This window comes from Taudactylus pleione, unplaced genomic scaffold (genome assembly GCF_031769625.1).
Source record: "Taudactylus pleione unplaced genomic scaffold, aTauple2 ptg000105l, whole genome shotgun sequence".
NCBI lineage: Eukaryota > Metazoa > Chordata > Amphibia > Anura > Myobatrachidae > Taudactylus > Taudactylus pleione.
The window spans coordinates 3,694,312-3,708,372 of record NW_028284507.1 but is presented as its reverse complement, the minus strand read 5'-3'; positions in this window follow the sequence as shown (position 1 = coordinate 3,708,372).

Sequence of the window (14,061 nt, the reverse complement as noted above, 5' to 3'; positions counted from 1 at the left end):
AAATGGTGGAAAGAGCCACCTCTTCCCGTCCAGTGCTGGGAAGGTCAGGCATCGTAACCGCCACCACACTTGGACTCTCCTTGGGGATTTGTGATATCTTCTTAGAACGCACAGTTCTTCGCTGTGCTTTTGCCAGCTTAACTCGTTTGATTTTTTTAGTGGGAGGAGGGCTTCCATCATCATGTGAAGCTGAACCACTAGTCATGAACATAGGGAAAGACCTTAGCCGTTCCTTGCCACTCCGTGTCATAAATGGCATATTGGCAAGTTTACGTTTCTCTTCAGATGATTTAAATGTTTTTTTTAAGGTCATTTTCCTGAACTTTGTCATTTGGGATTGTATGTGGCTTCTACTATGATATTGAGCATCGGCCTTGGCAGACGACGTTGATGGCATGTCATCGTCTATGTCATGACTAGTGGCAGCAGCTTCAGCACTAAGAAGAAGTGGTTCTTGATCCTTCTCTATTTTATTTTTATCGGAGAAAGTTTGGTCCTCCATTTATGTTATATCGATTTGATATATACGTGCGGCTAAGGCGCACACAAACACAGAAAATATTTTTTTATTTTTGCTGGAGAGTAGTGCACTTTGTGGGTTACACCACCCTTTAAGAAATGAGCCAGCCGGCTCTTTACTTATGGGACACAGGCGCACGCTTGGCGCTGCTCCTTTGTTGATGCACGTGCGGCTACTGCACACACAATTCACAAACACAGAAAATATTTTTTTATTTGGTTTGGAGTGTACTTTGGGGGTTACAGCACCCTTTAATTGTCAAGCCAGCCGTCCCTTTACTTATGACACAGGCGCACGCTTGGCACTACTTTGTTGATGCACGTGCGGCTACTGCGCACACAATTCACAAACACAGAAAAAAAATTTTGTTATTTGGTTTGGAGTGTACTTTGGGGGTTACAGCACCCTTTAACGGTCAAGCCAGCCGGCCCTTTACTTATGACACAGGCGCACGCTTGGCAATACTTTGTTGATGCACGTGCGGCTACTGCGCACACAATTCACAAACACAGAAAAAATATTTTGTTATTTGGTTTGGAGTGTACTTTGGGGGTTACAGCACCCTTTAACGGTCAAGCCAGCCGGCCCTTTACTTATGACACAGGCGCACGCTTGGCACTACTTTGTTGATGCACGTGCGGCTACTGCGCACACAATTCACAAACACAGAAAAAATATTTTGTTATTTGGTTTGGAGTGTACTTTGGGGGTTACAGCACCCTTTAACGGTCAAGCCAGCCAGCCCTTTACTTATGACACAGGCGCACGCTTGGCACTACTTTGTTGATGCACGTGCGGCTACTGCGCACACAATTCACAAACACAGAAAAAATATTATTTTTTTAGCACTGGGGGGGAGCACACCTGATGGACAGAGCACCCCCTGGACAACACTACAGCACACCTTTAGGACTGGGACACTGCACAGGACTTTGCAGTGGACACAGCCCCTATGGAGAACTGACTGTACAACACAGTCCAGCCAGCCCCTATGGATTTTGAAGTAGTGGACACAGCCCCTATTAACAACAGCAGCACAGCACAACACAGCCAGCCCCTATGGACTTTTTTAGTAGTGGACACAGCCCCTATGGACAAAAGCAGCACAGCGCAGCACAGCACAGCACAACACTACACTGCACTACACTACACTACACTACACAGCCCAGCCAGCCCTAACTCCCACCCTCCCTCTTCACTGTCCACAGCCGAGTGAGAAAATGGCGCCGACGCGGGTACCTTATATAGGATCCAAAACCCGCGAGACCCGGAAGGCGGGATGATGACGTTTTGCCTCGATTTCAGATCCGAGTCAGGTGGGAAAAGTCGAGCCTGACTCGGATCTGCCTCGGATCGTGGGGGCTCGGGGGGGTTCGGATTTCAGAAATCCGAACCCGCTCACCCCTAATATAAATACATTACTATGTCTTTACGTGCAATCGGCCTGTGTATGCGGATGCCCACCAGCCTATCTTAAGACGCCCACTTCTGCACATCATCTCCAGGAGTGTATGCATCCATCTGTACATCGGCTACCATCGGAGGCGAATGCAGCACTTGTGGTTAACTATGCCGTACTGCAAGCACTGCGAGCACTTCAGTGTAAAACACGTCACCAGCCAGGTGACGTGTACTTTGACGCTGCCTCTTAATTATGCACGCCTCTCAAACAGCGTTAAAACACTCAGGCAGAGCTGCGTTCGCACCTCCACTTTCCTGTTTCTAGAGGCCAGACCCTGTCACCACCCACAAATGGCTTCTCTTTTCACTCATTCAGCCGGGCTGTCTATGCTGGGTAAGCGAACGTTTCCCGATCTTTCGCACTGGTTCGCGCACTGCATTGTATACACATGCACAGAATGCTAAAAATCAGCCAGCTACGAGCTAATGCTTCCTAGCCAACGGGTCTGATTCCAGCCCATAGTGCAGATTGGTTCAAGCTGATTGTATTGGAAAAAAATGCTTAGTGAAGTTATCTGATTTTGATTTGGTGATCAGAGTGTTCACTGAGTATCGGAAGAAAATGTTTTGAGTGAAGATAGGTAGGTTAAGAAGATGAGTTTAGAGAGTAATTATACGTTTGGAGGCTAGAGGAAAGTCTTGTTGTACAAGGGAGGGAATATCACAGGCTGGGTGCACCACGTCCATTGTATGTGTGGAGCAAAGGACAGCCTATACTGTACACTCATTTTGGAGAACATATGTGTCAATATGACACCCAGGCAGCAAGCTTGGAGAATAGGGATTATTGTCTTGCTGATAACAGAAACAGAAATGTCAGGTAGGTGAATTCTGTTGGCTGGTTTTAATATTGTTAGCTGAAAGGTAAGAGGACATCCAAGATTAAATTACATTCAGACATTCGGCAATTCATGCCAACATATATGGTGAGAAATCTGCATACAAATGATACTGAAATCCAAAGGAGCTTGTTAGTTTACCAAGTGGTATAGATAAAGAAGAACAGAGGGCGTAGGAAGACTTATTGCACTCCAACTGATAGAGGAAGAATGGAGGAGGTGAAATTAGTGTTGGTGAGACATGAAGATATTGAGCAGAGCAGTCCAGGTAAGAGATATTTTGAGACAATTCAAAATGTGTACAGTATATTGGTGCAGTTTTGTTATTGGCTTTGTATGTTAGTTGAAGTATTTTATATTGTAATATAGGGACTAACTATTTTATATTGCAATGTAGGGACTGACAGAGTGAGGAATATAAGTTTAGATGCTGCATCCAAAATAGATTGTAGTGATGAATGTCTGGTTATGGGAAGATCAGTAAAAAGACAATTGCAAATGTCGATGCAGGAGATATTGAGCTCATGTATTGAAGTTTTTATAGTGTATTGTGTGAGTTATGTTTTTATTACAGAAAAGTTACTTTTATATGTGTAACAGGATTTTTATACAGATTGGATGCGGGGAACAAACGACAGATCTGAGTTAAGGAACACATCATTGCAGTGATCTTCAAGTATAGTCTATATTGTCATGTTGTCAATAGAAAATCGATCAGGTATGTAAGTTCTGTTGGCATGTGGGAATACTCTTAGTTACATTTTTGAAGGATTGATGTTGGCGCGAGGACATACAAGATGAAATGGCAGGAAGACATTCAGTAATGTGGATCACCTTGCATGGTCTGGATTTTGTGCTTTTTTGCCATCAACTAGCAATTATTTATGACACATTGACTCCATTTATTATTAGTATGCAAGCCAACTTCTTCAATACTGTACCCATGCAGTCTCATTGTACCAGTCTTGTGTGCTATCTCTCCTGTCCTGTTACCGATGCACCCTCATTGATGACATTGTTTGCATATCCTGTTGATTCAATTAGTGCACATGCACCAGTAATATTTACCATATGAGTGATACTCCAGTCCCTGACTCCTATGATACCAGTCTACTGATATAATACCAGTTCTCTTGTTCTGTGGTTTACACTGTAAATACAATACACACATAACGGCAGTCTTTAATTAAAAAGCACTGGCACATATAGATATAAAAACCATAATAATTACTGTAGATGAGGAAAACAATACAAACTCTGTATGATTATGAGCAAGATAAATTATAGAACATCCCAAAAAAGAAAATAATATTGATATATTTGTTTAATCCCAATTATGTACTGTATGTGTATTTAACTGATAAAGCCAGTAAGACTCAATTTTATATAATAGTAACTGTATATTGTGTTCTCTAGATCCCGGTGTTCTTTGTTCAATATGTTTAAATTTGAACAATGCTAAATATATTATTGTGTTACTGAGAAAAAGGGCATGAGAGTATGGGGCAATAATCCAATTTTAACATTTATAAAGTACTACTCTTTAATTGTTCTTCACTATTCATAATAACTAATAGCATGATTGAACTGTGTCTATAATGAAGGTTTTTTTGCAATTAATATAACTTCTAATGCTGTATTTCTCCTGTAGAAACACCAATCAGCTTTTACTATTTATTTCCTATTCATTTCTTTGGTATTATACGGTCTAAACTATGGTCTCTGAGAAGTATAGCAAATACAGTAGTCAATATTTTTCGTAGAACAAGAGCACAACATAATAAATAAGAATAGAGAAATCTGATTAATAGAAAACTGCTGATTTTGCTCAGAGTAGCATTAGTAATGTCCTTTTATAATAACAGCATGTTAACTCTATTTAAATTTGAGGCTCTAATCTAGCAACTTTGAACTGGAAGCTTAGGTTAAATTATATCAGTAAATATCAACATATTTTTTCCTGAGAAATTTTAATGTTATGTTATTTTTCCACTTTGAAAGATGACAACTGGAAAAAATATCAATCTGTTAATATTTCACTGAAGAATGTATTCAAATATATTAATTATTCCCACTTTCTAATAAAAGGGTCTAAATAATACATTGATTTATATAAATTTTACAAGTAAAAGTCATATCCCTATCAGTATTAAGATAAATTATGAAATCTTCTACCTCCTCCCCTCTACCAGCACAAATGATTAATATAATCATTATAACATTTAAAATGTAATATGATTTCTAAATACAGAATATGTTTAAGTTTCAACATGCCATAAACAAATTAGCAGAACCAGGAGTATATTGTAAACCCATAGCTGTGCCCCTAGTTTTTAGATTTTTTAGGTTTCCAAAGATTAAATATTTATGATAGAGAATTAATTGTATACAATCTATTATAAAATAGTTTAAAACTAGTGATGCATGCATAATATTTCAATTGTGGCTTGATTACTAATAACCCATTTTGTGGGGCATAGATATATAGAGCGCCTGTATAATTTAGCTATTGAATATTAAGTAATGGATATTAGTTCCATAGCAAAACATTTTAAATGTAGGATTTAAAGTGTCATTATATTTAAAGGTGAAACCAAGATGATGTTGCCTTTAAAGCAGCCCTTTGATTTTCTGTGCAAAAATTGGCAAAAATCTGTAATTTTGCAAAATTGTGGTTCATAATATTTCCCCCAAAATTTCTAAAGATTAAATCATGCTTATAATCAAAAAGCAGACACAACAATGTTGCTTAGTCCAAATTGGTTTCCCACAGCATTTAATTAAAAAAACAAAACATTTCTAGACTACTGGCTACCTATGTCCACTCTATGTATGTTTCATGCCATACTACAACATTCTCTTTTCCCTAAATCTACTGTATATTAAAAAATAGAATCATGGTGATACATAATGTAGGCAAGAAAACCCAAAATCTAGCTAGTTAGAAAACTTTATCTCTATTAAATAATGATATAGAAATTTACACTAACACTTTTGTGAATCACCTTAATAAGTCTTTCCTAGAATTAGAAAATACAATCAGGTGAGATCCTTTCAAGGATGTCTGGCTAGGGACAATACAAGTAGCGATTTTGTTGTGTCGGGACAGTCCAAGCAGTAATGGTCTGCCCCTGTGACACGAAAGGAGATGTCTTTCTGTGCCAATAGAGATCTGCTCATGGTGTGCATGTGCAGAGCAACCTGACACCCCTCTCGTGACATCGCAGGCTGGCATCTGCCAGGAGAGGTGAGCGATAGGTTCAAAGTTTGTTCCTATGCAGTGACCTCCTTCTACCTATACTGTGGCCCTCTTCTGCCCATGCTGTGCCTTCCAACTCCCTATAGAGATGTGCCCTTATACATTGTTGCTGCAGTCACGTCAAACAGCTCCTCCAGCGCGCCAGGTCACGTGATACTATGCTTGCATCAAGCATCTTTTTTACATTTTTTTCACTAGAAAATGTATTTTAGTCGCAATGCGATACAATAAGAGGCACAAGGACACTGCACTGATTAATTTGATAAGTGACACCTTGTATATCTGTGTGTGACTGAGTCTGAATCTGTATACTAAGTGCTAAGATGCAGTGACTGGAGCTTTTTTCCACACCAAGTTCCGGCATCATTTACAAACTCAGTTACACAAATATACAAGTGTTGCATATCAAACTAATCAGTGCAGTCTCCTGGTGCATCTTAGCTGCATCACATTGCAACTAAGATGCAGTTTCAGGCAAAAAAGACCAACATAGCAAGAAGACTCGTACAGGACCTGTTGGCTCACTCATGCCAGGAACCACACAGTTTGACTTAATAGAGTCTTTCGCAAGACAAATGACTGTATGGACTCTTGAATAACATGATTAAATACTTAAAGTACCCATCTGGTTCCTTCCATATGATGATGAATGAACTCCCTTAATTCTTTAATTGCAATACATCTATTCTTTGCTGGTCACAATATAATTAAAATATTATAAATTGAAAATTTATAACACAGCCAAACAAAGAAAAATAAATTGTTTAGTTGCTAGGATATTTGATTGAATTTAGGATATTTTGAGGTTGTTGAATTAAAAAATGAAAGTAGTTTTTTCGAATTGGCTCTAGTTCTTGAGATAATGGATACCCTCAAGGGAATCGGTATGAAATTCCAGCAGCCCGACAGCTGAACAGATACTGGCAGCGGCAGCCCGACAGTGCTGGAAATTCTGAACGTCCTGAGGTACATAAAAACTAACCTAACCTAGCCCCCCTAACCCTCCTTAGGGGTGCCTAACCCTAACCTCCCCCCCAAGTGCCTAACTCTAATCCCCCCCGGGGGGTGCCTAACCCTAAGTCCCCCCCGAGGGTGCCTAACACTAACCCTCCCTCCCCCTAGCCTAAACCTAACCCTCCTGGGTGGTGCCTAACCCTAAGTCCCCCCGGGTGCCCTAAACCTAACCCCCCTGCGCGGCTGTCCGCTTGCGGCACCCGGCATCACTACGATCGGGATGCCAGGCGCCTGTCTCCCGGCGTCGGGAAAATGACAGGCGTCTAGATATATACACCTTTCATTTAACCAACGCCGGGATAAAGCAGTCGGGAAGCCGGCTGTCGGGATCACGTCAGCCGGTTTCCCGATTGCATCCCACCTCAAGTAATATGGAACTTTGCCATAACGCGTGCATATGGGAATATATCGGAACATTTTAGAAAGTGAGATGTGAATAAACTAGAGGTGTTTGCTCCACGATCATTAAAAAATATTCCCCCTCCATATATAAAGTGATTAGCCACCCAACCAGCAGTCAGTTGACAGTTGGCTATTGTGTTTTTCTTGTTTCTCATCTATGTATCTTAAAAATTAGAGCCAGTCTAGCAAAACTTATGTCATAGTTGGAATCAGCATCTCAAAGTCACCCCAAAATCTTGCTAATATGATTGGCAATAAAATAAGTGTTGATCAGTGTAATCGATTAATCTCTGGAAGTACCACAGTGCAGCTGTAGTACAATAAGATCTTTGGCTGTATTTAATAGTTGCATGTTTTCAAAACTGCCAATTTTCTGTGGTTTTTCTTAAAACAGCAATAGCACTGAATGCGAAACCATTGTATTAAACATTATTGACATTTGAAATCCCTTGGACAAAACTGATGCAAATCAGTGGCTTTGGAAAGCCACCGCTTAGTAAATTTTTGGTCACTATAATTTAAAAAAAAAAGTTTATATTGGTGGGGACAAGATACTGGTGGTATACCATATTTAGACTTTTCATTTTGTGATATATTGTTGACAATATACTATAGAAGGCAACGCAAACACTTGTATCCTAGTAATGTAGTGCAGCAACACAAAGGGGTGGAGTCACTTATTAAGTTGTTTGGGGTCCTCCTATCTTGTGAAAACCACCCCAGTATGCTCAGAGCTGGGCTGTGCCCATTGTCCCAACCAAATATGCTATTTACAAATTTGGGAACCACATTTTGTAATTCCAGTCCTCCTAGTAGTCTCTAAGATCTCTGCCTATTATTGCAAAAAATAAAACAATTTCACAACCCCTGGGAGTCCTCTTTAATGGCAGGTCAATCAGAAACTTTTGATATGGCCAGCAAATCTTGATTAGTAAGCGAATGAAAGCACTTTTTTCTAGGGATGGGTATCGAAAAGGTTCGCCATCAATTGTGCCATCAGTGCTTTACATTGATGGCATGAAACCATCAATGCAAAAATATTGCTGGTTTGGACCAACTATTAGCACAAGATGCCCTGCATCTCTTCTGTGGGACACGGCGGGCCAATCAGGAAGTGGTGGGGCCAAATGACATACCAATCAGGGAAGGGGACAGGGCTAAGCAGTGCAACAAAGGCAAAGCTTCCAAGAATAAAAGTTAGGTTGTTTTTCATATTGGACAGGACGGACATGGATAATAGTGAGGATGAGAAGCAGTGAATTAAGAAAAAAATAAGGTGGGCTACTGAAAACTTTTGTGCCATGACTTACAGATAGGGCTGGCGCCACCATTAGGCAGCTTTAGGTGGCTGCCTAGAGGCTACTCGAGGGTGCCGCTCGCTGCCCTGTTGTGTTCATGACAGTGCACTGACTATAATGGCCCCTGTGTAAAATACAAGTGGTTGCCGCTGCACTTGTAGAGCCGGCCGCAGCCACCACTATGTCAGTGACTGAGACAGTGTGACTGTGCAGCATCTGGCGAGTTCAGGGCACTCCTCGGCCCCTGCAGGGTCTAGCGGGTTCAGGGAAAGCTGCCTGCTTTGTCACAGTAGTGTCAGCAGCCACAGGGTTGTCTTAGCAGTGTGGGCCCTGGGCAAAGCAATGCACTGGGGCTCCTACCCACCCATTCACGGGAAAAATATGTAAATGATCAATAAAATTAAACCCTCCAGTATGCCCACCAGATCTCCCACACATGCAGAGAGCCTCTGTCTGAGTGGTCTGAAGCCGGCGGATGAAGTGAAACTAGGACTGAGGTGAGTACTCGTCACCAGGGGGGGGGATGGGGTGGGGGAGGTTAGATCAGAATACAGTGCACCGGCGGCCAGCTTATAAAAATATAACAAATTTACCATCTGGTTGCAGCTGCAGGGGGGGTGGGTTGGCGGGCTTCTACAAGCTTCGGGCCCTTGGGCAACTGCCCAACAAGCCCAGTGGAAGAGATGGCCCTGAGCGCTGCTGCTGACACAATGTGCCACCCAGCTGCAGCAGTTGATCTCACTTGTTTGTGAAAGCAAGCAAGCCAATCGCCCGCCCCCTAGTTCTGTATACTACTTCCCCTTTTGCTCTTCCTCTCAGAGAGGAGTTGCAGGGAGGGGATGCTGCCCAGTCAAGAGCGGTACATCACTGAGCGCTGCCTGTCTGTCTATAATCAGTATGTATGTAGTATATTTTATATTTATTAACAAGCATGTTAATGTATGTTGTGTATGTGTGTCAGTAATGTAATGGTGCTGTAGACAGTATATTATACGCTGACTACAGCACCATTACACTTACTGACACACAACACAACATACAATGCTGTCTTTGGTGAGGATACACCTATTTTTGCTGCAGGGCATGGAGGTTATACACACTTGCAGGATTTGGTGGTTATACACCATTACATTTTTGTATTATTGTCAATTAACCTTCTGAAAAATGATTTCTCTGTATATGGTTCATCCACCCATTTGGAGTGAATTATCCCATCCATGATGGTGCCTTCCCCATGTATGACTGTTTAAATTTTAAATGTGTTTTGATACCCCTGATGAAGTCCACTCTAATGGACGAAACACGTAGGGTTTAAGTACTTCATCCATTAACACAAAGGCCCCCTTTCATGTGAGCTCACTCCAGAAAGGGTGAAGGCAGGAGTACTTACCATCTCCCTGTACAGTGGTATTGGATGTTGACAACATTTTAAGCTGTAAGCACAGTTTTTTAGAATTCTTCTGTATAAAGATTTTAATAAAATTGTGAAAATTGTATTACTGATTAACCTTTGGCTTCTTTGGGTGATTTGGTGAGGGGAATATCTTCCAGATATCTATTGGTCATATTTGAAGTTTACATATTGGAGTTTCTACACAAAGAAAATAATTCATCTGAAGTTTAAAGATAAGAAAAGAAAGACCAAGTTTTGGAATAATTAGTTATAGAAAAACATTCTATAGGAGAACACTATTTAGATCTATAAAATTGTTTATCCAGCACTCTCTGGAATATTTATATTTGTGTCTATCATATTTAGTTCCGGCTAACAGGGGATATATATATATATATATATATATATATATAGCAAAGCAATAAAGCTGCGTCACTCAGAGACTGGTTGTCGAATAGATATATTAAAAGGTGTCACATAATCAATACCAACGTTTCGGAGTGCTGAGCTCCTTTGTCAGCGATCCGAAACGTTAGTATTGATTATGTGACACCTTTCAATATATCTATTCGACAACCAGTCTCTGAGTGCCGCAGCTTTATTGCTTTGCTTCACATCCACCTGTCGCTGAGGGCACCGGAGCCAGCTGTCTTCTAAAGGAGGAGTGCCGGACCGCAAAAACTTTTTATATTTTTTATATATATATAAAATAAACTGTATATTATATATATTGACAACAAGTGTAAACAATTATTGTTGTACATAACAAGACCACTATATACCACCACTAGAGGGGTCTGCTGGTGTATGCTGCAGCAATCTGCAGAACATAAAAAAAAAAAAAAAGCAAATTTAAAATTGACCATTACTATAGTCTGTAGCTAGTAGCTATACTGAGGGGGAGAGGGCGAGGTATTGGGGGGGCTAGGCTGAAGCTATGCCTAAGGTGCCGCAAAAACTACCACCGGGCCTGCTTGCAGTATTTGAAGTATATGAAAACTGGAAAAGCTCTTTAAAATCTTTTTATTTCTATAAACAGATCTTTTCTCTTAGATTAATGTAATGGACTTGTTATTATAAGTATATTAAATTCAATATATAATATTCATCTGTTCCACCCTTCTGTTAAATGTTACAATCTTAAATGTCCCTTTTGTAATTCAACTGACATCCTGACATTCTGTTTAAAACCTGACATCTCTTCTAGAGCTTAAGCCTTCTTATATTTTTTTGTCACTGTTTTCCTATACCTCTTGCTCGACCTGAATTATCTTTCAAGAAGTGAACCGAAAATGCATAAACAGAAAATCAATCCTGCGGTTTGACATCTGCATCAGCCCAGGACGATTCTGGTCTGCGGGAAATTGTGCGCAATGAAGGGCTAATACACATCAAGTCTCTTAGCTGCCGAACATTTTAATAAAGAACCGATGGTGTAGTGACGGGGAATATATTATAAACTGCTTGCTTAATCCCTCAGCTTCATTGTTTGAAACATTGGATTTACAGCAGTACACAATCCTTAATCAAGTTCTTTTTAGCTACTTTCAGATCATCTAGGCTGAGCGCAGCAGCTGGGGGCAGGAGTATTGTTATGTAAGAATGAGCTCACTAAAGACGTAGTGACACTAGGGGGTAAATTTACTAAGATTCGAGATAGGTCGAGATGACCATCTCAGGTGATTTATTCATTTTTTTCCTGCTTGCAAATTTACTAAAGGCAAAGTCGGGTGAGTTAGAGAGAGATTTCTCTCATCTCACTCGTAAAACTCGGGTGAGATAGCAATCTCGAATCAGATCACCATCGGGCCAAATGGAAATTACTTTTCACCTAAACATACATCTCTCAAATGTACCAAGAATCGGGATGACAAGCTCTGGTGAGATAGGAGCAAACTCTCTGTCAAAATCCCTTTTCAAACTCTCAACCCCCGGAGCTGCGAGATGGTCAGTAAAAGTACACAAATCATTGTGATTTGTGTATGTTTATTTCTGTAAATGGTTAAAATAGGGTAAATTTAATAAAAAAAAATGAAGTGAGGACCCCCCCAAAAGACTAATCAGCCTAATCTTGCCAGCCAGCCCTGATTCTTAAAATTACAGGGAAAAAAATGTGTAGGGTTACACTGTAAATTTAAGAATCAGCACCAGGCAGCAGGGACAGAGTTGGTTTTAAATATACAGTACGTAGAAAAAAAATTACGTGAGGTTCCACATAGATTTAAAACCAGCCCTGGACCCTTTCTAGTGGGGGGCTGATGCCACAGCCAGGGGTGCCCTTTCACCGGGCCCCCCAGCCGCAGCATCAGTCCTGACCGCTAGTCAGCCCAGGCCAGGGATCCCTGGTGAGATGAGTAACCCTCTAATAAAAGGTTTCCCCTCTCCAGGGCACCCCTGGCCTAGGCTGATAGCATGGGGCTATCCCCACCACCCCTGGGATTTGGGTGGCGGGTTGATAGTGTAGGTGTAGTGTATAATTATAATTAACAACATTGTCTTTACAGTGGAACTACAGGTCCCAGCAAGCCTCCCCTGCATGCTGGTACTTGGAGAACCACAAATACCAGCATGCGGGGCATTAAGGGCCCACTGGTATATGTAGTTCACCTGTGAAGGAATGTTTAAAAAAAACACAACACACACCGTGAGATTAAAGTTTTATTACATACATACATACACATACATACTTACTTGCTGCCAGATGTTCAGGTCCCCTTCTCAACGTAAAGTATCCTTTCGAAATACCTGAAATAAAAAAGCCAATACTCACCCTTTTGTCCCTCAATGTTCTCCACAGTAATCCTTTTAGGCGGCTATACACTCTGTAACAACATGTATCAGCATGGTGTTACAGTATCGCGAATGACTTCAGTGTCCTGGCCGCCAGCCAATCAGCGGCTGCTTCCATTAGCGGCCACTCATTGGCTAAGTCCACGTGGGTCCCAGCCAATGAGTGGCCGCTAATGTTAAGCCGTCGCTGATTGGCTGGCGGCCCAGACATTGAAGTCATTCCACATTCCATCCGCATCTCCCCCTAACTGTTTAAAGGTTCAGGTTGGTAGTATGTGGTTAACGTATAGGACATCCGACGAGGTGCAGAATTGATGACAAGCGCTAGAAACAAATGTTGTTTTCACTTGATCACTCTAACTGATGGTATTTAAATTATTAGTGTGACTGATATATTATAGGAAGTTACAGCCACCTATGACTTACAGTAATTTATACTTACCTTCAGAATGCAGCAGAAAAGAACATTCCCATTGCATTTTAAAATTGCAAACAACAGATGTTAGTATTTAGTAGAATTAATTTGTATTTTGTATTTGTGATTTTATTTTATTATATTTTATTTGGTAAATGAGTCTTTCACATGTATTAATACCTGTCAGCCTTTTCATTTAATTAGCTCATCTGTGTAGTATGGGATTTTTGTGATTTTTGATACTGATCATACTGATCACTGTTGTGCATATACAGTAACACTTTATTACTGAATTATACTGTATACAAATAGGGTAATGCCACTTTCGCATTTTTTCATGCCAAATCCCTACACGGGGGCGGTTTCACAGAGGAGGGGGCCCATTACTGTCCCCAGTAGACTCTGGCACTGTGCCAGAGTCTACAGTGCATACGCCGATCTCCGGTAAAATGGCACGGGCACCAATTTCCCAGTTATTTAATAAAAGCGCATGGGCCGATCTCCAGGAAAAAGGTGCCTGAGCCATTATCCCAGTGATCTTTGTGGCGGAGAGGAAAGTATTGTGATTTATAGATATGCCCATATCCCAGGATTACTGACAATCTGGGTGCCTCTTTTGGGAGGAGGCAGCCATATCGGCACAGCAAGGGGGCATGATGTGAATTGGGGA